This window comes from Arachis stenosperma, unplaced genomic scaffold (genome assembly GCF_014773155.1).
Source record: "Arachis stenosperma cultivar V10309 unplaced genomic scaffold, arast.V10309.gnm1.PFL2 arast.V10309.gnm1.Scaffold_100029, whole genome shotgun sequence".
In the NCBI taxonomy this organism is placed as follows: domain Eukaryota; kingdom Viridiplantae; phylum Streptophyta; class Magnoliopsida; order Fabales; family Fabaceae; genus Arachis; species Arachis stenosperma.
Window position 1 is genome coordinate 469,690 of NW_026651371.1, and position 26,193 is coordinate 495,882.

The 26,193-nt window shown below is 41.2% G+C and overlaps 1 non-coding gene across 1 annotated transcript; it reads right to left on the bottom strand.

Annotated features, from left to right (window-relative positions):
* Positions 1 to 18,127: 18,127 nt before the first annotated feature.
* Positions 18,128 to 18,235, bottom strand: LOC130959995 (small nucleolar RNA R71). Its single transcript, XR_009078962.1, has one exon. It is a non-coding gene; the product is annotated as a small nucleolar RNA R71 (small nucleolar RNA).
* Between the last annotated feature and the right edge of the window lie 7,958 nt (positions 18,236 to 26,193).

The window sequence follows — 26,193 nt, forward strand, 5'->3', positions numbered from 1 at the left end:
TCCGAACTTTTTTCTCTTTCGGGATTTTGTGGATCTTTGTCTGGGGGTGATGTCTTTGGGCGATTCTGTTTGTTTCCTCCTGGAGTGCGTGGTGATAGAGGGCTGTCCGGCCGTTCCCCGGTGTCGACTTCCTCTTCTTGTTCTGACGTAGCGTGGTTATTGTTGGGAGGGTCGTCCGCCATGGTAAAGGGATGACTTCCAGGTCCCCGGCAACGGCGCCAATGTTCCGAGGGTTACCTGAAACGTGTAGCTCGGTCTTCTGGCAAGGCCCGAGGTGGGGGGTCTGTGACCCGAGCTGGTTGTGCTGAACGGCGGGGGGTTGTACCTGCAATGACACTCCGATGCTTAAGTTAGCATGGGTCCAAGCAGATATCAAGTAGAATTAGAGTATGAGTTATACCTGGGTGCTCCAGTGTATTTATAGTAGTTGGCTGCGATCATCCCTGGATAAGATATTCTTATCTTATCTTATCTTTTGGGAGATTCATCTCTATCTTTGCGGAACCGCCTTTTCCAGGCCCTTTCGGCCTTTAGGTTTTGGGCTTAGTTCCTTCTGATGGGCCTTTCTTTGGCCTGTTTGTCCGAGGTCCGACCTCGAACGTGGGCCTTGGGTCGAGGTCGGGCCTTCTATCAGCTTTACCGAGTTTGGAGAGCTCGGTCAGGGTATGAACAGTTTGCATTGCTAAGCCGTCCCCTCAATAAAAGATAAGTTTGGTGTTCACCAACTTTTAGCATCTTTAATTAAGGGACACAATTGACCATAAAATTTTTTTTTTTAATAAATAATAATAAACAAAACAAAACAATTCTTTTCCTTTAGTACAAATTAATTGCCAACGACTATATTGATGATCTAAGGCTAGTTGTATTGGTTCATGCAGGAGAAAAAGATTGAGACAAAAGCAAGGAGGGGCCACGGCTAGGATAAGCTATGTGAGGATGGTCACATGTGCCTAGAAGAACGCGCTCATGGGGAAACAGAATTTGCATGCATGCATCCTTGAACACCTAAATGCATGCAGCCAATGGGAGGAGGATCCTCGTCAAAGCCTCAACAATACATGCAGACCGTCCATTTCATGCATCCCTTGGACGAACAACTCAATCTTAACCCTTCATGAGCACCAACGAGTCCCTTTCTCACTAATTATGGTTTTGTTGGAAAGCTTGAAGAATCCACCTATAAATAGCCGTTGGCACCAACACGGTCTACACACTCATTCAAGCCACTTTCATATGAAAGCCATAATCTCTTCTACTCCCAAAACCAACATAATTCCCTTATCTCACACAACAAAACCGAACCAAAACTCATCCCAAACACAACACATACTTCTTCTATTCTCACTTTTTCTTTCTTCTTACCTCAAATCCAATGGCCTCCTCAAGTTCAAAAAGAAGGCCGGGAAAGGAACCTATGGTAGTCGAACCTCCATCATTTGATGCAACCAAATTTAGATCCCAATTCCATGAAGGGAGATATCATAGGTTCATGGAGACAAAGAATGTCATTTATGAGAAAGGCCTTGAGTTGAGAGATGGGGAATATCCCATCATGAGGCAAATCACTAAAGAAAGAAGGTGGGAACTTTTATGTGCTCCTCTTGTTGACATCAGTGCAGTTATGATCAGGAAGTTCTATGCAAATACTGTAAAAGAAAACAAAGATAGTGCTCCTTACACAAGTTATGTCAGAGGAGTTGAAGTGAGTTTTAGCCCAGCTGCCATCACAAGGGCCCTCAAGTTGAGAACCATAACTTATGCAGAGCCCAGTTATGAAACCAGATTGCAGATGGAAAATAATCCTGATGAGATCTTGCAGGGGTTATGTGTGGAAAATACAGATTGGGAAAGAGATTCAAAGGGAGTTCCAAGTCACTTGAGGAGGATAAATCTCACTCCTGTGGCTAAGGGATGGTATGAAATAGTGAGGAGATCTATCCTTCCTACTGGAAACGCTTCTTGGGTCACAATCAAACGAGCACTCTTGACATACTGCATCTTGCATGGAGGTGAGATCAATCTCGCACAACTCATAGCCGACAGTATTCAAGAGATGGCCAATAGCGCAAGCAAATCAAGTGGTCTTGGACATCCAAGTACCATCCTCAGGCTATGTGACAAAGCTGGAGTAATCTTTGAAGATGAGGACACAGAAAAGGTGAAAAAAGGAAAAGGGATCACTAAGAAGAGTATGGAAGGAATAATTGAAGAAGATGATCCAGAGGGGTGGTAGCTCCCAGGCAAAGGAGATCACAAAGAGAGGAAGGACGAAATCAAGCTCATGATGCCATAGACATGAGCCAGCTACACAGAGCGATAGAAGAACTATCTCAACAACTCATGCAGACTCAACAAGAGCAAAATCAGGGGTGCCAAGAGAAATATCTAGAGCCCCATCCAGAGTTTAGGGAGCAATATCTGAAAGACAAAGAGGAGAGAGAAGCTTGGCAGCGTCAAATGGAGGAGAAGCAAGAGAGATGGCAACAGCAAATGATGACTCAACAGCAAGAATTTCAAGCACAGATTCTTGAAGGACAAAAAGAGCAATACAAAGAATTCAAAGAATCATATGATAAGCTGTATTTTAGTCAAGCTAAAGCAGGGGAATACAGTCACAACTTGTATCAATGGAAGAATATTCATCACACCATGGGAGAAGTGAGATATGCACAAAGAATGGAAAATGATGAAAACATGCAAGCAAGGTTGGAGTACTTGACCCAAAATTTGCCAACACTCAATCCTCAGATCAAGCCATTTGAGCAATGCCCTGAATTTGAAGCCAAGCAACAAGCAAGGTCTCGTCACTATACGGAGGCAACCTTTAAAAGATTGGAAGATGTTGGGCTCTCAGGACTCTTAGATTCTGTCTGGGGTAGAAGATGTCCTGGTGAAGAGATCCGAGATTATTCCAAACTAGGGAAGAGAAAGAAGAAGAAGGGAGAATCAAGCAGCAGCCACGACCAATAGAAGGTGGCAAAGTTCTTTCATTCACCTTCTTTCACTCTTCTAATAAGGAGAAGCATGTCTGAAACATGATATGCCTCCACTGTTTATTTCCTTTTTATTTCTTTTTCTTGTACTTTCTGTTGTTCAATAAGTAGCTAGAGAAATGATTTGCATAATGCTTGTCATTCATCACTTAGCTTTAATTTTGTTTTGTTTCCCATATGCTTGAATAAAAGAGATTTGGTTTGAATTGAAAAGTAAAATATCCAATGTTGCATAAGTAGAATGGAAGTTAATGGTGGTATATATGTTTGATTAAATGCATAACTCATGAAATAATTGTTGCATAATATCATTCTCATTCAAGTGTGAGTTAGCTTGCTGTTATTAAGACCCTTACCAATGAAGAAAAAGCCCTTGAGAACAAAAACAGAAAGAAAACGAAGAAGAAAAAGCCAAAGTGGCAAGAAAAACAAAGAATAAAGGTTGGACACCAATAGCTTGGACCCTAGGACACATGCCTGTGGTGTTCTTGTACTAAGATATGCTTGGATGAGTAAATTCTAAGGGGTATTTTAAAACCCGGTCACTTAGATCAACTGATTTGGGATGGCCAATTGAAAGTCCACAATAAAGAGCAACTTAGATACAGAACATTTAGTTATCCAAGAGATGCTGGGCATCAATGATCCTAGGAAGAAATAGTGAGCCAAGTGTCTGTGGTGGAAAGATGTTGAGTAAAAGAAAGAAAACAATAAAGCCAAAGGCTACTACTGCAACATTTGACACCAAACCTCCAAAAGAATAAGCTTGTTAAGCATTATAAGAAAGAAAAGTTAGCAAGGGAGTGATTAAAGAGCAAGTCTTATAACAGCAAGTTTAGTAAACCTTTGATGAAAAATGTATACTATGTAACAGCAAACAATAACTTGAGTTATCATTGTCTGCATGAAGACCCCAAAAATCAAGTTCTGCTATATGCCTAATAAGGATATGTGTTATTTTCTTGTTCATTTCAATTTCTCTTAGTTTTGATGCTTGCTTGGGGACAAGCAAGGTTTAAGTTTGGTGTTGTGATGACAAGTCATCATATACCCATTTTTCAAGCTAATTTTACTTGTTTTGTTAGTCTTTATGCACTTTCTTGCATCCTAAGTAATTGATTTGGAGTGAAAATGCATAACTTCTTTAAATCAAACAACCACCATGAAATTTATGTTAACTCATGAGGTTTAAGCTAAATTTAATTGATTTTTAATTGATTTATAAGCCTATTGAATTTAGTGATACTTTGAGTGGTTGTTTTGGTTTATTGTAGGTGAAGAAAGAAAAAAAGGAAAAGCGTGGCCTAAGGAAGTGTGGCCCAAGGAGAAGAAAATGTGGTCAAAGAGAGAAGAAGTGTGGCGCACAAAATGAGGAAGGCAAGCATTACCCTCCACAAGGGCACACTGCCCTCTAGGAGGGCAACATAAGGGAACAAAGCAAGAAAGGCAACTCTGCCCTGCCCACTACAAGGGCAGAGCACAAATTTGTGCCTTGGAATCAAGAAGAACAAAACCTTTTCCTGCCCTCCACAAGGGCAGTATCGGGCTCACCAAGGGAAGAAAATCAAAGGAAAATGCCTACAATGCTTGCCACAAGAGTTGAACACGGGACCATGAGGAAGCAAGGAATTAAGCTTCACTTTGGTACCAAGAAAGCCAAGGAAAATGGGTAGCGTGTGTAGTATCCAAGTTTCGAACTCGGGACGTCAAAGTGGAAACACTGCCCTGCCCTCCGCGAGGGCAGGGCAGCATTTTGTTATGGCATGAATCTGGCGCACCAAGGCACAATTCTGGCGCACCACAGCATCATCTGGCAGCACCAGCAGCACGCACAGGCACCACTCGGCAGCACCAGCAGCACGCACAGGCACCAATCTGGTGCACCAAAAAGTTCTGCCCTGCCCTCTGTGAGGGCAAGGCAGCATCCTGCAGCATCACACACCAAGAGCGCAAGCACCAACACGCACCATTTTCTGCCCTGCCCTCCACAAGGGCAGGGCAGCCTCCTGGAAACAATTGTTCTTGGGCTGAAAATTGGATTAAAAATCCAATTTAATTTATTTCTTCACCAAATCAAAAGCCCATCCAAATCCCAAGATCCAAGAATAGAAAGTGTATAAATAGGAGCTAGTTTGATGTAATTAGAACCTTTGGCTTACTTTTAACTTGACTTTTGAATTTTACACTTCCTTTGGAGCTTGGAATTCTGCAACTTCTCTTGGTGACTTCACCGAGATTTCAGAGAATTGGGGAGGAGAATTGATCTCTCTTCTTCCTCGTTCTTGCTTGGAAACTTTTACTTTTCTTGTTTTGAGTTTTGGGTGTGAAAAATTGAGGAAATTCTGTCTCAATCTCCATTCAAAATCTCTTTAATTCCTTTCTGCATAATTGAATCCATTTACATTCCCTTTACTGCTTCTTCTTCAATTTCTTGTTAATTGCTTTGTGAGCTTGGATCTGGGAAGGCAATTGAGATCTAGGCTTTGCTACCTAGTCTCTGGAGTCCTAAGATCCCAATTTACTTTTGGTTCTTCTGTGAACCTTTGCTGCACTAAATTTCCCTACTGTTTGAATTCTAATTACTTCTAATTCAATTTCTGCTCTATTGATTGTTGCAATTCACATTCTCTTGCTTAAATTCTAAAATCCCTGTCCTCAAATCCCTTTTACATTCAAGCAATTTATATTCCTTGCAATTTAAGTTACTACAATTTACATTTCTTGCACTTTAAGTTTCAGTCATTTACTTTCTTGTTCTTTAAGATTCAGTCCTTTTACTTTCAGTTTCTTTTAATTTCTGCAATTCTACCCTTTCCCCTTTACATTTACTGTTATTTACTTCCTGTTAAACACAAATCACTCAACCAATACTTGATTCGCTTGACTAAATCAACCACTAAACTAAAATTGCTCAATCCTTCAATCCCTGTGGGATCGACCTCACTCATGTGAGTTATTATTACTTGATGCGACCCGGTACACTTGCCGGTGAGTTTTGTGTCGGATCGTTTTCCGCACATCAAAGGAGGTGGTACAGAAAGAGGTCACTAAATTACTAGAGGCTGGGATTATTTATCCTATTTCTGATAGCCCCTGGGTGAGCCCTGTCCAAGTTGTCCCCAAGAAGGGAGGCATGACAGTGGTTCATAATGAAAAGAATGAACTGGTTCCTACAAGAACAGTTACAGGGTGGCGTATGTGTATTGACTACAGAAGGCTCAATACAGCCACCAGAAAGGATCATTTTCCTTTACCATTCATAGACCAGATGCTAGAAAGACTAGCTGGTCATGATTATTACTGCTTTTTGGATGGCTATTCAGGTTACAACCAAATTGCAGTAGATCCTCAAGACCAAGAGAAAATAACATTCACTTGCCCTTCTGGCGTGTTCGCCTACAGAAGAATGCCTTTTGGTCTGTGTAATGCACCTGCAACTTTTCAGAGATGCATGCTATCCATCTTCTCTGATATGGTAGAGAAGTTCCTGGAAGTCTTCATGGATGACTTCTCAGTATATGGAGACTCATTCAGCTCCTGTCTTAATCATCTAGCACTTGTCCAGAAAAGGTGCCAAGAGACTAACCTAGTCTTAAACTGGGAGAAATGTCACTTTATGGTGACTGAAGGAATTGTCCTTGGGCACAAAATTTTAGGCAAGGGAATAGAGGTGGATCAAGCAAAGACAGAAGTAATTGAAAAATTACCATCACCTACCAATGTTAAGGCAATCAGAAGCTTTCTAGGGCATGCAGGATTTTACAGAAGGTTCATAAAGGACTTTTCAAAAATTGCAAAACCTCTAAGCAACCTGCTAGCTGCTGACACACCATTTGTGTTTGACACAGAGTGTCTGCAGGCGTTTGAGACCCTGAAAGCCAAGCTGGTCACAGTACCAGTCATCTCTGCACCAGATTTGACATTATCATTTGAACTAATGTGTGATGACAGTGACCATGCCATTGGTGCAGTGTTGGGACAGAGGCATAACAAGCTTCTGCACGTCATTTATTATGCTAGCCGTGTTCTAAATGACGCACATAAGAATTACACAACCACAGAGAAAGAGTTACTTGCAGTGGTTTATGCCATTGACAAGTTTAGATCCCATTTAGTAGGGTCAAAAGTGATTGTGTACACTGACCATGCTGCTCTTAAATACTTACTCACAAAGCAGGATTCAAAACCCAGGCTCATAAGGTGGGTGTTGCTTCTGCAAGAGTTTGACATAGAAATAAGAGACAGAAAAGGGATAGAGAACCAGGTAGCTGATCATCTGTCCCGAATAGAACCAGTAGCTGGGGCGTCCCTCGCTTCTACTGAGATCTCTGAGACCTTTCCAGATGAGCAACTCTTTGCCATTAAGGAAGCTCCATGGTTTGCAGATATTACAAATTACAAAGCTGTGAGGTTCATACCCAAGAGTACAGCAGGGTGCAAAGAAAGAAATTAATTTCAGATGCCAAGTACTACCTATGGGATGAGCCATATCTCTTTAAGAGATGTGCAGACGGAATGATCCGCAGATGTGTACCCAGAGAGGAAGCACAAAGGATCCTATGGCACTGCCATGGATCATAGTATGGGGGACATTTTGGAAGTGAGCGAACAGCCACTAAGGTCCTCCAATGTGGCTTCTACTGGCCTACTCTCTATAGAGATGCCCGAGAGTTTGTGCGTAACTGTGACAGTTGCCAAAGAGCTGGTAACTTGCCTCATGGGTACGCCATGCCTCAACAAGGGATCTTAGAGATTGAATTGTTTGATGTATGGGGTATTGACTTCATGGGTCCGTTCCCACCATCATACTCAACCACTTACATTCTGGTGGCGGTGGACTATGTATCTAAATGGGTAGAATCAATTTCCACACCCAATAATGATACTAAAATCGTGCTGAAATTCCTCCAGAAACACATCTTCAGCAGGTTTGGTGTTCCCAGATTACCAATCAGTGATGGGGGCACTCACTTCTGCAATAAACAGCTGTACTCTGCTATGGTCCGATATGGAATTAGCCACAAAGTAGCAACTCCGTATCATCCACAGATAAATGGGCAAGCTGAAGTCTCTAATATAGAGCTAAAAAGAATCCTGGAACGAACTATTATTGCCCGTAGAAAAGATTGGGCAAAGAGCTTGGATGATGCTCTGTGGGCATACAGAACAGCATTCAAGACTCCTATAGGAACCTCTCCATACCAACTTGTGTATGGGAAGGCCTGTCATCTGCCCGTAGAACTGGAACATAAAGCCTACTGGGCAACCAGATTCCTAAACATGGATGCTAAGTTAGCCGGTGAAAAAAGATTGCTCCAGCTAAATGAGCTAGAGGAGTTCAGACTCAGTGCCTTTGAAAATGCAAAAATTTATAAGGAAAAGGCAAAGAAGTGGCATGACAAGAAGTTGTCATCCAGAGTCTTTGAGCCAGGACAAAAAGTTCTGCTCTTCAACTCTAGGCTCAGACTATTCCCAGGAAAACTTAAATCCGGTGGAGGGGTCCGTATGTGATTACAGGAGTGTCACCATATAGATATGTTGAGCTTCAGGATATTGATTCTGACAAAAAGTTCATTGTTAATGGACAGAGGGTCAAACATTATCTTGAAAGCAATTTTGAGCAGGAATGCTCAAAACTGAGGCTTGAATGAGTCTCAGTAAAGGTCCAGCTAAAGACAATAAAGAAGCGCTTGCTGGGAGGCAACCCAGTCTTTGACAGGTCATTTGTTCTACTTAGTAAAAGTTTGATGTATATTCTTCAAGGTTGATCAGCAAAATTGAAGGAATTTACAGAGTTACAGAAGGATTAAGTGAAAAAAGTAGAGAAAAAGAGCTTGCTGGCAAGAAAACACCAGTAAAGGGCACTCTGGGCGTTAAACGCCATAATGGATACCATTCTGGGCGTTTAACGCTAGTAAAGGCACCATTTTGGGCGTTAAACACCAGAATGGGCACCATTCTGGGCGTTCAGCAAAACGCCCAGTGATAAAGGGGTTTTTGGCGTTTAACGCCAGCCAGGTGCCCTGGCTGGGCGTTAAACGCCCATAATGGCCACCAATTGGGCGTTAAACACCAGAATGGATACCATTCTGGGCGTTTAACGCCAGAAAGGTAGGGGACAGAGATTTTGTTTTCCACTTCAAATTTTTTTCAAACTTTCTTATTTTGATCCATCTTTTTCCCAATAAATACATTACAAACTTTCATCATTCACCTTCAAATTTCAAAATTAAACACTTATCTAAATCATTCTTCAAATCTCTTTCAAATCCCTTCCAAATCTTCTTCAAAAAAATCAAATATCTTCTCAAATTCTTTCCATATCTTCTCAAATCTCCTTCAAATTTTCGATATCTCTCCCCCTTCCTTATAAATACACATTCGGCCATCCCCCTCTCCCCACCATTCGAATTTGCTCTCCTCCTCTCTCTCCTCTTTCCTTTCTTTTGCTTGAGGACAAGCAAACCACTAAGTTTGGTGTGCTTTTCTGTGATCACTAAGCCAAGATTTATCAAGATCATGGCTCCTAAGGGAAAACAAACCAATTCAAAAGGCAAGAAAGAGAATAATCCAAAGAATCTTTGGAATCAAGAGAAGTTCCTAACCAAAGAACATGCAGACCATTACCACACAATAATGGGTCTGAGGTCAGTGACCCCGGAAGTCAGATTCGATCTGAAAGAAGATGAATATCCGGAGATCCAAGAGCAAATTCGAAACAGAGGATGGGAAGTTCTAACCAACCCTGAGACAAAGGTTGGAAGAAACATGGTTCAGGAATTCTACTCAAATCTGTGGCTGACAGATAAGCAGAGAATGACTGGAACTGCTTTTCATACCTACAAAACCATGGTCAGAGGGAGAATTATTTACTTCCATCTGGACAAAATAAGAGAGGTCTTCAAATTGCCTCAACTACAAGATGATCCTGAATCCTTTAATAGGAGAATGGTGAGAGTAAATAAGGGGTTGGATCAAGTTCTAGAGGACATATGCCTCCTTGGAACTAAGTGGATGACTAATTCAAAAGGTGTCCCAAACCAACTCAAGAGGGGAGATCTCAAACCAGTTGCAAGAGGCTGGCTAGACTTCATTGGGCGTTCTATTTTGCCCACTAGTAACCGTTCTGAGATCACTAGTAAGAGAGCAGTGATGATTCATTGCATTATGCTGGGAAAAGAAGTGGAGATTCATCATCTGATTGCTTGTGAGATTTACACAATCGCAAACAAGAACTCCACTTAAGCCAAATTGGCTTACCCAAGCTTAATCTCTTTACTATGTAAAGATGCTGGGGTGAGGATGGGAGTAGATGAATTCATTCCAATTGAACATCCAATCACCAGGAAGTCAATGGAAGGACAATTGCAAGATAACTCTATGAAAAGGAGGGCGCAGGAATTCCTCCCTGAACTTCCTGAATTTGACTACTGGGCCCGCCTAGAAGCATCTGTTGCAAAGCTACAAGAAGCTATAGAACAAATTAAGGAAGAACAGCAGAATCAAAACTGCATGCTCTGCAAACTGTTGAAGGAACAAGAGAAGCAGGGGCGTGAGCTACAGGAGCTGAAGCGCCAAAAGCTCTCCCTTGAAAGGTCAAACACCCCACAAGTTGAGGGAGCATCCACTTCTCAAAATCAAGGTTGTTGAGTCCTAACTCTGTGATAACCTCTATCATTAGGAATCAATTTTAGAGTCATTTAATTTCGGTTTTTAATTTTCTGTTTTCTATTATTATTAGTCTTCTCTTATAATTATCTTTGAGTCTTGTTCTTGTTTCATGATTAATAAAATTTAAGGTTCATGTCTTAAAGCTATGAGTGTTCTATGAATCCATCACCTCTCTTAAATGAAAATGCTTTAATCCTAAAAGAACAAGAAGTACAGGATTTTGAATTCATCTCTGAAACTTGTTGAATTATTTTGATGTGGTGACAATACTTTCTATTTTCTGAATGAATGCTTGAACAGTGCATATGTCTTTTGAATTTGTTGATTAAAGAATGTTAAACTTGTTGGCTCTTGAAAGAATGATGGAAAAGGAAAAATGTTATTGAGGATCTGAAAAATTATCAGATTGATTCTTGAAGCAAGAAAAAGCAGTGAATTCAAAAAAAAATATAATAAATAAATAAATAAAGTGATCCAAGGCAAAAAGAGTGTGCTTAAGAACCCTGGACACCTCCAATTGGGGACTCTAGCAAAGCTGAGTCACAATCTGAAAAGGTTTACCCAGTCATGTGTCTATGGCATGTATGTATCCGGTGGTAATACTGGAAGACAGAGTGCTTTGGGCCACAGTCAAGACTCATAAAGTAGCTGTGTTCAAGAATCATCATACTTAACTAGGAGAATCAATAACACTATCTGAATTCTGAGTCCCTATAGATGCCAATCATTCTAAATTGCAAAGGATAAAGTGAGATGCCAAAACTGTTCAGAGGCAAAAAGTTATTAGTCCTGCTCATCTAATTGGAGCTAAGTTTCATTGATATTTTGGAGTCTATAGTATATTCTCTTCTTTTATCTTATTTGATTTTTAGTTGCTTGGGGACAAGCAACAATTTAAGTTTGGTGTTGTGATGAGCGGATAATTTATACGCTTTTGGCATTGTTTTTAGTATGTTTTAGTATGTTTTAGTTAATTTTTATTATATTTTTATTAGTTTTAGTTAAAATTCACTTTTCTGGGCTTTACTATGAGTTTGTGTGTTTTTCTGTGATTTCAGGTATTTTCTGGCTGAAATTGAGGGACCTGAGCAAAAATCTGTTTTAGAGGCTGAAAAGGACTGTAGATGCTGTTGGATTCTGACCTCCCTGCACTCGAAGTAGATTTTCTGGAGCTACAAAAGTCCAATTGGCGCGCTCTCAACTGCGTTAGAAAGTAGACATTCTGGGCTTTCCAGCAATGTATAATAGTCCATACTTTGCCCGAGATTTGATGGCCCAAACCGGCGTTGCAAATCAGCTTTAGAATTCCCGGCGTTTAACGTCGGAACTGGCACAAAAATTGGAGTTAAACGCCCAAACTGGCACAAAAGCTGGCGTTTAACTCCAGGAAAAGTCTCTACACATGAAAGCTTCAATGCTCAGCCGAAGCACACACCAAGTGGACCCCAGAAGTGGATTTTTATGTTATTTACTCATTTCTGTATATCCTAGGTTACTAGTTCAATATAAATAGGACTTTTTTGCTATTGTATTTGTACCTCATGACACTTTACACGTTTCATATTGTACCTTCTATGGCATGAGTCTCTAAACCCCATAGTTGGGGGTGAGGAGCTCTGCTGTGTCTTGATGGATTAATGCAATTACTACTGTTTTTCATTCAATCACGCTTGCTTCTATTCTAAGATATCACTTGTTCCTAAACTTGATGAATATGATGATCCGTGACACTCATCATCATTCTCACCTATGAACGTGTGCCTGACAACCACCTCTGTTCTACCTTAGATTGAGTGGATATCTCTTGGATTCCTTAATCAGAATCTTCGTGGTATAAGCTAGAATAATTTGGCGGCCATTCTTGAGAATCCAGAAGGTCTAAGCCTTGTCTGTAGTATTCTGAGTAGGATTCAGGGATTGAATGGCTGTGACAAGCTTCAAACTCGCGATTATGGGGCGTTAGTGACAGACGCAAAAGAATCACTGGATTCTATTCCGACATGATCGAGAACCGACAGAGCGCGTTGAACATTTTCACTGAGAGGATGGGAGGTAGCCATTGACAACGGTGAAACCCTACATACAGCTTGCCATGGAAGGAGTCTTGCGTGTATGAAGAAGAAGACTGTAGGAAAGCAGAGATTCATAAGATAGAGCATCTCCAAAACCTCAACCTGTTCTCCATTACTACAAAACAAGTATTTATTTCATGTTCTTCTACTTTTCACAATTAAACCTGAGAATTATTGATATCTTGACTAAGAGTTACAAGATAACCATAGCTTGCTTCAAGCCGACAATCTCTGTGGGATCGACCCTTACTCACGTAAGGTTTTACTTGGACGACCCAGTGCACTTGCTGGTTAGTTATACAAAATTGCAAAAGTGTAATTGCAATTTCGTGCACCAGGCATAGACTTTATGGGTCCTTTCCCACTCTTATATTCGAACACATACATCCTTGTGGCAGTGGACTATGTGTCTAAATGGGTTGAGGCAATCACATCACCCACTAATGACACCCGAGTGGTGATGAAATTTCTCTAGAAATACATCTTCAGCAGATTTGGTGTCCCAAGGACACTGATTAGTGACGGAGGCAGTCACTTCTGTAATAGACAACTTGAATCCATTCTGCACCGTTATGGCGTTTGCCACAAGGTGACGACTCCCTACCATCCGTAGACAAATGGACAAGCTGAGGTCTCCAACAGGAAATTCAAAAGAATCTTGGAGAGAACAGTAAGCACCTCTAGGAAGGATTGGGCCAGGAAGCTTGATGATGCTCTCTGGGCATACCGGACTGCATTCAAAACCCACATCAGAATGTCACCCTATCAGTTGGTCTACGGTAAGGCGTGCCATCTACCTATGGAATTAGAGCACAGAGCTTACTAGGCAATCAGATTCCTCAACTTTGATGCCAAGGCTGCAGGAGAAAAAAGGTTGTTCTAGTTGAACAAGTTCGATGAATTTCGACATGTTGCATTTGAGAATGCTAAAATCTACAAGGAAAGAGCCAGGAAACGGCATGACAAGAAGATATCTTCCAAAATCTTCGAGCCTGACCAGAAGGTTTTACTCTTTAATTCCATACTCAAGCTCTTCCCTGGGAAGCTCAAGTCGCGATGGACGTGACCTTTTGTGATCACTGACATGTCACCTTACGGTCGTATAGAGCTCCAAAATAGACACTCTGACAAAAGATTCATTGTTAATAGACAGAGAGTCAAGCATTGTGGTGCACGAAATTGTGATCATCAATGGCGCCATAAACATGGTACGCTCAATTGCAATCTCAACTCTTTATCACAACTTCGCACAACTAACCAGCAAGTGCACTGGGTCGTCCAAGTAATAAACCTTACGCGAGTAAGGGTCGATCCCACGGAGATTGTTGGTATGAAGCAAGCTATGGTCATCTTGTAAATCTCAATCAGGCAGATTCAAATGGTTATGGTGATTTATGAATAAAACATAAAACAAGGATAGAGATACTTATGTAATTCATTGGTGAGAATTTCAGATAAGCGTATGGAGTTGCTTTGTCCCTTTCGTCTCTCTGCTTTCCTACTGTCTTCATCCAATCCTTCTTACTCCTTTCCATGGCAAGTGATGAGCGGATAATTTGTACGCTTTTTGGCATTGTTTTTAGTATGTTTTTAGTATCTTTTAGTTAGTTTTTAGTATATTTTTATTAGTTTTTAATTAAAATTCACTTTTCTGGACTTTACTATGAGTTTGTGTGTTTTTCTGTGATTTCAGGTATTTTCTGGCTGAAATTGAGGGATCTGAGCAAAAATCTGATCCAGAGACTCAAAAGGACTGCAGATGCTGTTGGATTCTGACCTCCCTGCACTCGAAGTGGATTTTCTGGAGCTGCAGAAGCCCAATTGGCGCGCTCTCAACGGCGTTGGAAAGTAGACATCCTGGGCTTTCCAGCAATATATGATAGTCCATACTTTGCCCAAGATTTGATGGCCCAAACCGGCGTTCAAAGTCACCTCAAGAAATTCCAGCGTTAAACGCCGGAACTGGCACCTAAATGGGAGTTAAACGCCCAAACTGGCATAAAAGCTGGCGTTTAACTCCAAGGAGAGTCTCTACACGAAAATGCTTCATTGCTCAGCCCAAGCACACACCAAGTGGGCCCGAAAGTGGATTTTATGTCATTTACTCATCTTTGTACACCTTAGGCTACTAGTTATCTATAAGTAGGACCTTTTACTATTGTATCTGTAGACTTTGGTAGCTATCTTCGTTTTATGCTATCTTAGATCATTGGGAGGCTGGCCATTCGGCCATGCCTAGACCTTATGCTTATGTATTTTCAACGGTGGAGTTTCTACACACCATAGATTAAGTGTGGAGCTCTGCTGTACCTCGAGTATTAATGCAATTACTATTGTTCTTCTATTCAATTCCGCTTGTTCTTTGTCCAAGATATCACTTGTTCTTCAACTTGATGAATGTGATGATCCGTGACACTCATCATCATTCTCACTCATGAACAAGGTGACTGACAACCACTCTTGTTCTACAAGCATATGAGGCTTAGTGAATATCTCTTGGATTCCTGATTGCACGATGCATGGTTGATCGCCTGACAACCGAGTGCTCGCCTGACAAACGAGCCAACCATTCCGTGAGATCAGAGTCTTCGTGGTATAGGCGAGAACTGATGGCGGCATTCAAGAGAATCCGAAGGTCTAACCTTGTCTGTGGTATTCTGAGTAGGATTCAATGATTGAATGACTGTGACGTGCTTCAAACTCCTGAGGGCGGGGCGTTAGTGACAGACGCAAAAGAATCACTGGATTCTATTCCGGCCTGATTGAGAACCGACAGATGGATAGCCGTGCCGTGACAGGGTGCGTTGAACATTTCCAATGAGAGGATGGGAGGTAGCCACTGACAACGGTGAAACCCTTGCATAAGCTTGCCATGGAAAGGAGTAAGAAGGATTGGATGAAGACAGTAGGAAAGCAGAGAGACGGAAGGGAAGGCATCTTCATACGCTTATCTGAAGTTCCTACCAATGAATTACATAAGTATCTCTATCTTTATCTTTATGTTATTTTCGTTTATCACCATATCCATTTGAGTCTGCCTGACTGAGATTTACAAGGTGACCATAGCTTGCTTCATACCAACAATCTCCGTGGGATCGACCCTTACTCACGTAAGGTATTACTTGGACGACCCAGTGCACTTGCTGGTTAGTTGTGTGAAGTTGTAGTGATCACAATTTTGCGCATCAAGTTTTTGGCGCCGTTGCCGGGATTGTTCAAGTTTTGAGCAAGCTTTTGGTAACAATGCCTGAGATTGTTCGTGTATGGACAACTGACGGTTCATCTTGTTGCTTAGATTAGGTATTTTTTTTCGAAATTCTTGAAGATGAATTCTAGAGTTTCATGATGATTTGTTGAAATCTGGCTGGCTGAGAGCCATGTCTAATTCCATTGGACCGAGGTTTCACTTATCATCACAAGAGCTTGATGATTTTTATCAATCTTGCTTTTGGAGCAGTGATCTGCTAAGGCTTGGCTGGCCTTTGGCCATGTCTAGTGTTTTGGACCGAAGCTTTCTTTGAAAGCTTGGCTGGCTGTGAAGCCATGTCTAATTCCTGGACCGGAGTCTTAGACTAGCATTGCACTGATTCCTAGAATTCTCATTAAGAATTTTGATACCTTTTTCCACTTAATTTTCGAAAACACAAAAAATTACAAAATCATAAAAACCAAAAATATTTGATGTTTCTTGCTTAAGTTCAGTGTCTCATCTTAAGTTTGGTGTCAATTGCATGCATTCATTCATGTGTCTTAATGGTCTTCAAGTAATTCTTGATGATTTTCGTGTTCTAATCTTTGAATTCAATTGACTTGAGTGTTTTGTGTGTCTCATATGCATTCTCATTAGTGTCAGTAGTATACAAACTGCTAAGTTTGGTGTCTTGCATGCATTGTTATTTCATTCTTGTTGCATTTTGATTATTAAAAACCCAAAATATTTCTAATTTGTGTCTGTTCAAGTCAATGATACAGAGAATTGAAGATTCAGAACATACTGCAGAGGAATTATACAGAAAAAGCTGGGCATTCAAAATGCCCAGTGAAGAAGACAGACTGGCGTTTAAACGCCAGCCAGGGTACCTGGTTGGGTTTAACGCCCAAAAAGGGTGCATTTTGGGCGTTAAACGCCAGAATGTATACCATTCTGGGCGTTTAACGCCAGGATGGTGGTAGGGGGAAGATTTTGTTTTCAAATCAATTTTTTTTTCAAGTTTTCAAAGTTTTTCAAAATCAAATCTTTTTCAAATCATATCTTTTCAATCAAATGTTTTCAAAATCAATTTCTTTCCTTTTCAAAGATACTTACTAACAATTAATGATTTGATTGAACATCTCAAATTTGTTGCCTTTTCTGTTGAGAAAGGTTTAATGTTTGAATCATATCTTTTCTTGTTAGGCAGTCACTAATTTTCAAAATCAAATCTTTTTTTTTTCAAATTTGTTTTCAAATCATATCTTCTCAATCACATCTCTTTAAAACTATCATATCTTCTTAACCTCATCTTTTCAAAATAGTTTTCAATCAAATCTTTTTGATTTCTAATCCCAATTTCTTTTTCAAAAATCACTTGATTTCTTTCTTACTTTTATTTTCGAAAATCAATTAAGTGTTTTTCAAAATGTTTTCAAAATCTTTTTAATTGAATTTTCGAAAATCTTCTTCCTCTCCTCCCACATCCTTCTATTTATGGAGTACTACTCCTTCTTAATGCACAATTCAAACTCTATCTAATCAAGTTCGAATTCTTCTACCTTCTTTTCTTCTATTTTTCTTTTCCTCTGACACCTCAAGGAATCTCTATACTGTGACATAGAGGATTCCACATTTTCTTTTTCTCTTCTCTTTCATATGAGCAGGAGCAGAGACAAAGGCATTCTTGTTGAAGCTGACCCTGAACCTGAGAGAACCTTGAAGCGAAAGCTAAGAGAAGCCAAGGCACAACTCTCTTTAGAGGACCTGACCGAATTCTTCAAAGAAGAAGAACACATGGCAGCCGAAAACAACACCAATGCCAACAATGCAAGGAAGGTGCTGGGTGACTTTACTGCACCTACTCCCAACTTCTATGGGAGAAGCATCTCTATCCCTGCCATTGGAGCAAACAACTTTGAGCTTAAGCCTCAATTAGTTTTTCTAATGCAACAGAATTGCAAATTCCACGGACTTCCAATGGAAGATCCTCATCAGTTTTTAGCTGAGTTCTTGCAAATCTGTGACACAGTCAAGACTAATGGGTTGACCCTGAGGTCTACAGACTGATGCTATTCCCTTTGCTGTAAGAGACAGAGCTAGAATATGGTTAGACTCACAACCTAAGACAGCCTGGACTCTTGGAAAAAGCTAGTCAATGCCTTCTTGGCAAAGTTCTTTCCACCTCAAAATGGAGTAAGCTTAGAGTGGAAGTCCAAACCTTTAGACAGAAGGATGGAGAATCCCTCTATGAAGCTTGGGAAAGATACAAACAATTAATCAGAAGATGTCCCTCAGACATGCTTTCTGAATGGAGCATCATAGGTATCTTCTATGATGGTCTCTCTGAACTATCCAAGATGTCTTTGGATAGCTCTGCTGGAGGATCTCTTCATTTGAAGAAGACGCCTACAGAGGCTCAGAGCTAATTGAAATGGTTGCAAATAACCAATTCATGTACACTTCTGAAAGAAATCCTGTGAACAATGGGACTAGTCAGAAGAAAGGAGTTCTTGAGATTGACACTCTGAATGCCATACTGGCTCAGAACAAGATATTGACTCAACAAGTCAATTTGATTTCTCAAAGTCTGTCTGGAATGCAAAATGCACCTGGCAGTACTAAGGAAGCTTCATCTGAGGAAGAAGCTTATGATCCTGAGAACCCTTCAATGGAAGAGGTGAATTACCTAGGAGAACCCTATGGAAACACCTATAATTCTTCATGGAGAAATCACCCAAATTTCTCATGGAAGAATCAAGAGAGACCTCAACAAGGTTTCAATAACAATAATGGTGGAAGAAACAGGCTTGGCAATAACAAGCCTTTTCCATCATCTCTCTCAGCAACAGACAGAGAGTTCTAAGCAGAATACCTCTGACTTAGCAACAATGGTCTCTGATCTAATCAAAACCACTCAAAGTTTCATGAATGAAACAAGGTCCTCCATCAGAAATTTGGAAGGACAAGTGGGTCAGCTGAGCAAGAAAGTTACTGAACTCCCTCCTAGCACTCTCCCAAGTAATACAGAAGAAAATCCAAAAGGAGAGTGCAAAGCCATAACCATGGCCGAATATGGAGAGGAAAGAGAGGAGGTGGACGCCACTGAGGAAGACCTCAATGGGCGTGCACCAACCTCCTCTGAGTTCCCCAATGAGGAACCATGGGAATCTGAGGCTCAAAATGAGACCATAGAGATTCCATTGGACTTACTTCTGCCTTTCATGAGCTCTGATGAGTATTCTTCCTCTGAAGAGGATGAGTATGTCACTGAAGAACAAGTTGCTAAATATCTTGGAGCAATCATGAAGCTAAATGACAAGTTATTTGGAAATGAGGCTTGGGAAGATGAATCTCCCTTGCTCACCAAAGAACTGGATGACTTGTCTAGGCAGAAATTACCTCAAAAGAGACAAGATCCTGGGAAGTTTTCCATACCTTGTACCATAGGCACCATGACCTTCAAGAAGGCCCTGTGTGACTTAGGGTCAAGTGTGAACCTCATGCCTCTCTCTGTAATGGAGAAGCTAGGGATCTTTGAGGTACAAGCTGCAAGAATCTCATTGGAGATGGCAGACAACTCAAGAAAACAAGCTCATGGACTTGTAGAGAATGTTTTGGTAAAAGTTGAAGACCATTACATCCCTACTGATTTCATAGTCCTAGAGACTGGGAAGTGCATGGATGAAACCATCATCCTTGGCAGACCCTTCCTAGCCACAGCAAAGGCTGTGATTGATGTTGATAGAGGTGAACTAATCATTCAAATGAATGAAGAATCCTTTGTGTTTAAGGCTCAAGGATATCCCTCTGTCACCATGGAGATGAAGCTTGAAGAGCTTCCTCAAATTAGAGACAAATAGAGCCCCCAAAGTCAAACTCTAAGTTTGGTGTTGGGAGGCCACAACCAAACTCTAAGTTTGGTGTTGAACCCCCACATTCAAACTCTAAGTTTGGTGTTGGGAGGTTCCCACATTGCTCTGAGTATCTGTGAGGCTCAATGAGAGCCATCTGTCAAGCTACTGACATTAAAGAAGCGCTTGTTGGGAGGCAACCCAATGATTATATTTTATATATTTTCTTTTGTTATTTTATATTTTTTTTGTAGGTTGATGATCATAAGAAGTTACAAAATCAATAAAAAAGCAAAAACAAAATGAAAAACAGGAAGAAAAACAGCACACCCTGGAGGAAGATGTTGCTGGCGTTCAAACGCCAGTAAGCCTAGCAGTTGGGCGTTTAACGCCCAGTCTGGCACCATTCTGAGCGTTTAACGCCAGAAAGGGGCACCAGACTGGCGTTAAACGCCAGAAAAGGGCAAGAACCTGGCGTTAAACGCCAGGAATGGGCACCAGCCCGGCGTTTAACGCCAGAAATAGCTCAAAACGTGATTTTGAGCAACTTTTGGTGCAGGGATGACTTTTCCTTGACACCACAGGATCTGTGGACCCCACAGGACCCCCACCTACCCACCACCACCCTCTCTCTTCTTCCCCCATTCACCAATCACCTCAATACCTCTTCCCTAAAAACCCCTCACCTATCAAATCCCATCTTTCTCTTCACCACTCACATCCATCCTTCATAATCCCCACCAACCTCACCCTTCAAATTCAAACCACTTTCCCTCCCAAACCCACCCTACATGGCTGAACTCCATCTCCCCTCTCTCCTATAAATACCCTTCTTCACTTCTTCATTTTCACACAACCTAAACACCATTTCTCCCCCTTCTTTGGCCGAATACACTAAGCCATTCCCTTCTCCCTCATTTCTTCTTCTTCTACTCTCTTCTTTCTTCTTTTGCTCGAGGACGAGCAAACCTTTTAAGTTTGGTGTGGTAAAAGCGTTGCTTTTTCGTTTTCCATAACCATTTATGGCATCCAAGGCCGGAGAAACCTCTAGAAAGAGGAAAGGAAGGCAAAAGCTTCCACCTCCGAGTCATGGGAGATGGATAGATTCATCTCAAGGGTGCATCAAGACCACTTCTATGAAGTTGTGGCCTTGAAGAAGGTGATCCCCGAGGTCCCCTTTTCACTCAAAAAGGGTGAATATCCGGAGATCCGCCATGAGATCCGAAGAAGAGGTTGGGAAGTACTTACCAACCCCATTCAACAAGTTGGAATCTTGATGGTTCAAGAGTTCTATGCCAATGCATGGATCACAAAGAACCATGATCAAAGTATGAACCCGGATCCAAAGAATTATCTTACTATGGTTCGGGGGAAATACTTGGATTTTAGTCCGGAAAGTGTAAGGTTGGCGTTCAACTTGCCTATGATGCAAGGAGATGACATCCTTACACAAGAAGGGTCAACTTTGATCAAAGGTTGGACCAAGTCCTCACAGTATATGTGAAGAGGGCGCACAATGGAAGAGAGATTCAAGAGGCAAGCCGTTCAATTGAGAAGGCATGACCTCAGGCCCATGGCTAGAGGATGGTTAGAGTTCATTCAACGCTCAATCATTCCCACTAGCAACCGGTCCGAAGTTACTCTAGACCGAGCCATCATGATTCATAGCATCATGATTGGAGAAGAAGTGGAAGTTCATGAGGTTATAGCCCAAGAACTCTATAAAGTGGCGGACAAGCCTTCCACCTTGGCAAGGCTAGCCTTTCCTCATCTCATTTGTCACCTCTGTTATTCAGTTGGAGTTGACATAGAAGGAGATACCCCCATTGATGAGGACAAGCCCATCACCAAGAAAAGGATGGAGTACACAAGAGACCCCTCTCATCAAGAGATCCCTGAGATGCCTCAAGGGATGCACTTTCCTCCACAAGACTATTGGGAGCAAGTAAACACCTCCCTAGGAGAACTAAGTTCCAACATGGGACAACTAAGGGTGGAGCACCAAGAACACTCCATTCTCCTCCATGAAATTAGAGAAGATCAAAGAATCATGAGAGAGGAGCAACAAGACAAGGAAGAGACATTGAGGAGCTCAAGCACTCCATAGGATCTTCAAGAGGAAGAAAGAGCCGCCATCACTAAGGTGGACCCGTTCTTTAATTTCCTTGTTCTTTATTCTTCTGTTTTTCGAATTTTAGTGCTTATGTTTGTCTATGTTTGTGTCTTATGATCATTAGTGTCTTAGTGTCTATGCCTTAAAGTTATGAATGTCCTATGAATCCATCACCTTTCTTGAATAAAAACGTGCTTAATTGAAAAGGAAAGAATTGCATGAATTCTGAATTTTATAATAGTTTAATTATTTTGATGTGGTGGCATTACTTCTGTTCTCTGAATGTATGCTTAAACAGTGCATATGTCTTTTGAATTGTGGTTCATGAATGTTAAAATTGTTGGCTCTTGAAAGAATGATGAAAAAGGAGACATGTTACTGAGGATCTGAAAAATCATAAAAATGATTCTTGAAGCAAGAAAAAGCAGTGAATACAAAAAAAAAAGGAAAAAGAAGGAGAAAAACGAAAAAAAAAAATAGAAAGAAAAGAAAAAAAAAGAATAAAGTTGTGATCCAAGGCAATAAGAGTGTGCTTAAGAACCCTGGACACCTCTAATTGGGGACTTTAGCAAAGCTGAGTCACAATCTGAAAAGGTTCACCCAATTATGTGTCTGTGGCATGTATGTATCCGGTGGTAATACTGGAAGACAGAGTGCTTTGGGCCACGGCCAAGACTCATAAAGTAGCTGTGTTCAAGAATCATCATACTTAACTAGGAGAATCAATAACACTATCTGGATTCTGAGTTTCTAAAGAAGCCAATCATTCTGAATTTCAAAGGATAGAGTGAGATGCCAAAACTATTCAGAGGCAAAAAGCTAAAAGCCCCGCTCATCTAATTAATACTGATCTTCATAGATGTTTTTGGAGTTCATTGCATTTTCTCTTCTTTTTATCTTATTTGATTTTCAGTTGCTTGGGGACAAGCAACAATTTAAGTTTGGTGTTGTGATGAGCGGATAATTTGTACGCTTTTTGGCATTGTTTTTAGTATGTTTTTAGTATCTTTTAGTTAGTTTTTAGTATATTTTTATTAGTTTTTAATTAAAATTCACTTTTCTGGACTTTACTATGAGTTTGTGTGTTTTTCTGTGATTTCAGGTATTTTCTGGCTGAAATTGAGGGATCTGAGCAAAAATCTGATCCAGAGACTCAAAAGGACTGCAGATGCTGTTGGATTCTGACCTCCCTGCACTCGAAGTGGTTTTTCTGGAGCTGCAGAAGCCCAATTGGCGCGCTCTCAACGGCGTTGGAAAGACATCCTGGGCTTTCCAGCAATATATGATAGTCCATACTTTGCCCAAGATTTGATGGCCCAAACCGGCGTTCAAAGTCACCTCAAGAAATTCCAGCATTAAACGCCGGAACTGGCACCTAAATGGGAGTTAAACGCCCAAACTGGCATAAAAGCTGGCGTTTAACTCCAAGGAGAGTCTCTACACGAAAATGCTTCATTGCTCAGCCCAAGCACACACCAAGTGGGCCCGAAAGTGGATTTTTATGTCATTTACTCATCTTTGTACACCTTAGGCTACTAGTTATCTATAAGTAGGACCTTTTACTATTGTATCTGTAGACTTTGGTAGCTATCTTCGTTTTATGCTATCTTAGATCATTGGGAGGCTGGCCATTCGGCCATGCCTAGACCTTATGCTTATGTATTTTCAACGGTGGAGTTTCTACACACCATAGATTAAGGTGTGGAGCTCTGCTGTACCTCGAGTATTAATGCAATTACTATTGTTCTTCTATTCAATTCGCTTGTTCTTTGTCCAAGATATCACTTGTCTTCAACTTGATGAATGTGATGATCCGTGACACTCATCATCATTCTCACTCATGAACAAGGTGACTGACAACCACTCTTGTTCTACAAGCATATGAGGCTTAGTGAATATCTCTTGGATTCCTGATTGCACGATGCATGGTTGATCGCCTGACAACCGAGTGCTCGCCTGACAACGAGCCAACCATTCCGTGATCAGAGTCTTCGTGGTATAGGCGAGAACTGATGGCGGCATTCAAGAGAATCCGGAAGGTCTAACCTTGTCTGTGGTATTCTGAGTAGGATTCAATGATTGAATGACTGTGACGTGCTTCAAACTCCTGAGGGCGGGGCGTTAGTGACAGACGCAAAAGAATCACTGGATTCTATTCCGGCCTGATTGAGAACCGACAGATGATAGCCGTGCCGTGACAGGGTGCGTTGAACATTTCCAATGAGAGGATGGGAGGTAGCCACTGACAACGGTGAAACCCTTGCATAAGCTTGCCATGGAAAGGAGTAAGAAGGATTGGATGAAGACAGTAGGAAAGCAGAGAGACGGAAGGGAAGGCATCTTCATACGCTTATCTGAAGTTCCTACCAATGAATTACATAAGTATCTCTATCTTTATCTTTATGTTATTTTCGTTTATCACCATATCCATTTGAGTCTGCCTGACTGAGATTTACAAGGTGACCATAACTTGCTTCATACCAACAATCTCCGTGGGATCGACCCTTACTCACGTAAGGTATTACTTGGACGACCCAGTGCACTTGCTAGTTAGTTGTGTAAAGTTGTAGTGATCACAATTTCGCGCATCAGCAAGCTGTATGTTGGGCATCACCGTTGTTAGTGGCTACAATCCTATCCTCTCAGTGAAAATGTTCAACGCACCCTGTCACGGCACGCTAATCATCTGTCGGTTCTCAATCAGGTTGGAATAGAATCCATTGATTCTTTTGCGTCTGTCACTAACTCCCAGCCTTCAGGAGTTTGAAGCTCGTCACAGTCATTCAATCATTGAATCCTACTCAGAATACCACAGACAAAGTTTAGACCTTCCAGATTATCTTGAATGCCGCCATCAATTCTAGCTTATACCACCAAGATTCCGATTAAGGGATCCAAGAGATATCCACTCAATCTAAGGTAGAACGGAGTGGTTGTCAGGCACACGTTCATAGGTGAGAATGATGATGAGTGTCACGGATCATCACATTCATCAAGTTGAGGAACAAGTGATATCTTAGAACAAGAACAAGCTGAATTGAATAGAAGAACAATAGTAATTGCATTAATACTCGAGGTACAGCAGAGCTCCACACCTTAATCTATGGTGTGTAGAAACTCCACCGTTGAAAATACATAAGAACAAGGTCTAGGCATGGCCGAATGACCAGCCTCCCAATGATCTAAGAACTAGGCGTCCAAAGATGATAAAAAGATCTAAAGATCTAAAGATGAAAATACAATAGCAAAAGGTCCTATTTGTAGAGAACTAGTAGCTTAGGGTTTACAAAGATGAGTAAATGACATAAAAATCCACTTCCGGGCCACTTGGTGTGTGCTTGGGCTGAGCATTGAAGCTTTTTCGTGTAGAGACTTCTCTTGGAGTTAAACGCCAGCTTTTGTGCTAGTTTGGGCGTTTAACTCCCATTCTTGTGCCAGTACCGGCGTTTAACGCCGGGCAGTTTTGAGCTGATTTGGGACGCCGGTTTGGGCCATCAAATCTCCAGCACAGTATGGACTATTATACATTTCTGGAAAGCCCAGGATGTCTATTTTCCAACGCAATTAAGAGCGCGCCAATTGAGCTTTTGTAGCTCCAGAAAATCCGCTTCGAGTGCAGGGAGGTCAGAATCCACAGCATCTATAGTCCTTTTCAGCCTCTGAATTAGATTTTTGCTCAGGTCCCTCAATTTCAGCCAGAAAATACCTGAAATCACAGAAAAACACACAAACTTATAGTAAAGTCCAGAAAAGTGAATTTTAACTAAAAACTAATAAAAATATAATAAAAACTAACTAAAACATACTAAAAACATACTAAAAACAATGCCAAAAAGCGTATTGGTGCACGAAACTGCAATCACACTTTTGCAATCCCGCACAACTAACCAGCAAGTGCACTGGGTCGTCCAAGTAATACCTTACGTGAGTAAGGGTCGATCCCACGGAGATTGTCGGCTTGAAGCAAGCTATGGTTATCTTGTAACTCTTAGTCAGGATATCAATAATTATCAGGGTTGATTGTAAAAAGCAAAAGAACATGAAATAAGTACTTGTTTTGCAGTGATGGGAACAGGTTGAGGTTTTGGAGATGCTCTATCTTCTGAACTTCTGCTTTCCTACTGTCTTCTTCTTCAAGCACGCAAGGCTCCTTCCATGGCAAGCTGTATGTAGGGTTTCACCGTTGTCAATGGCTACCTCCCATCCTCTCAGTGAAATGTTCAACGCGCTCTGTCACAGCACGGCTAATCATCTGTCGGTTCTCAATCGGGTTGGAATAGAATCCAGTGATTCTTTT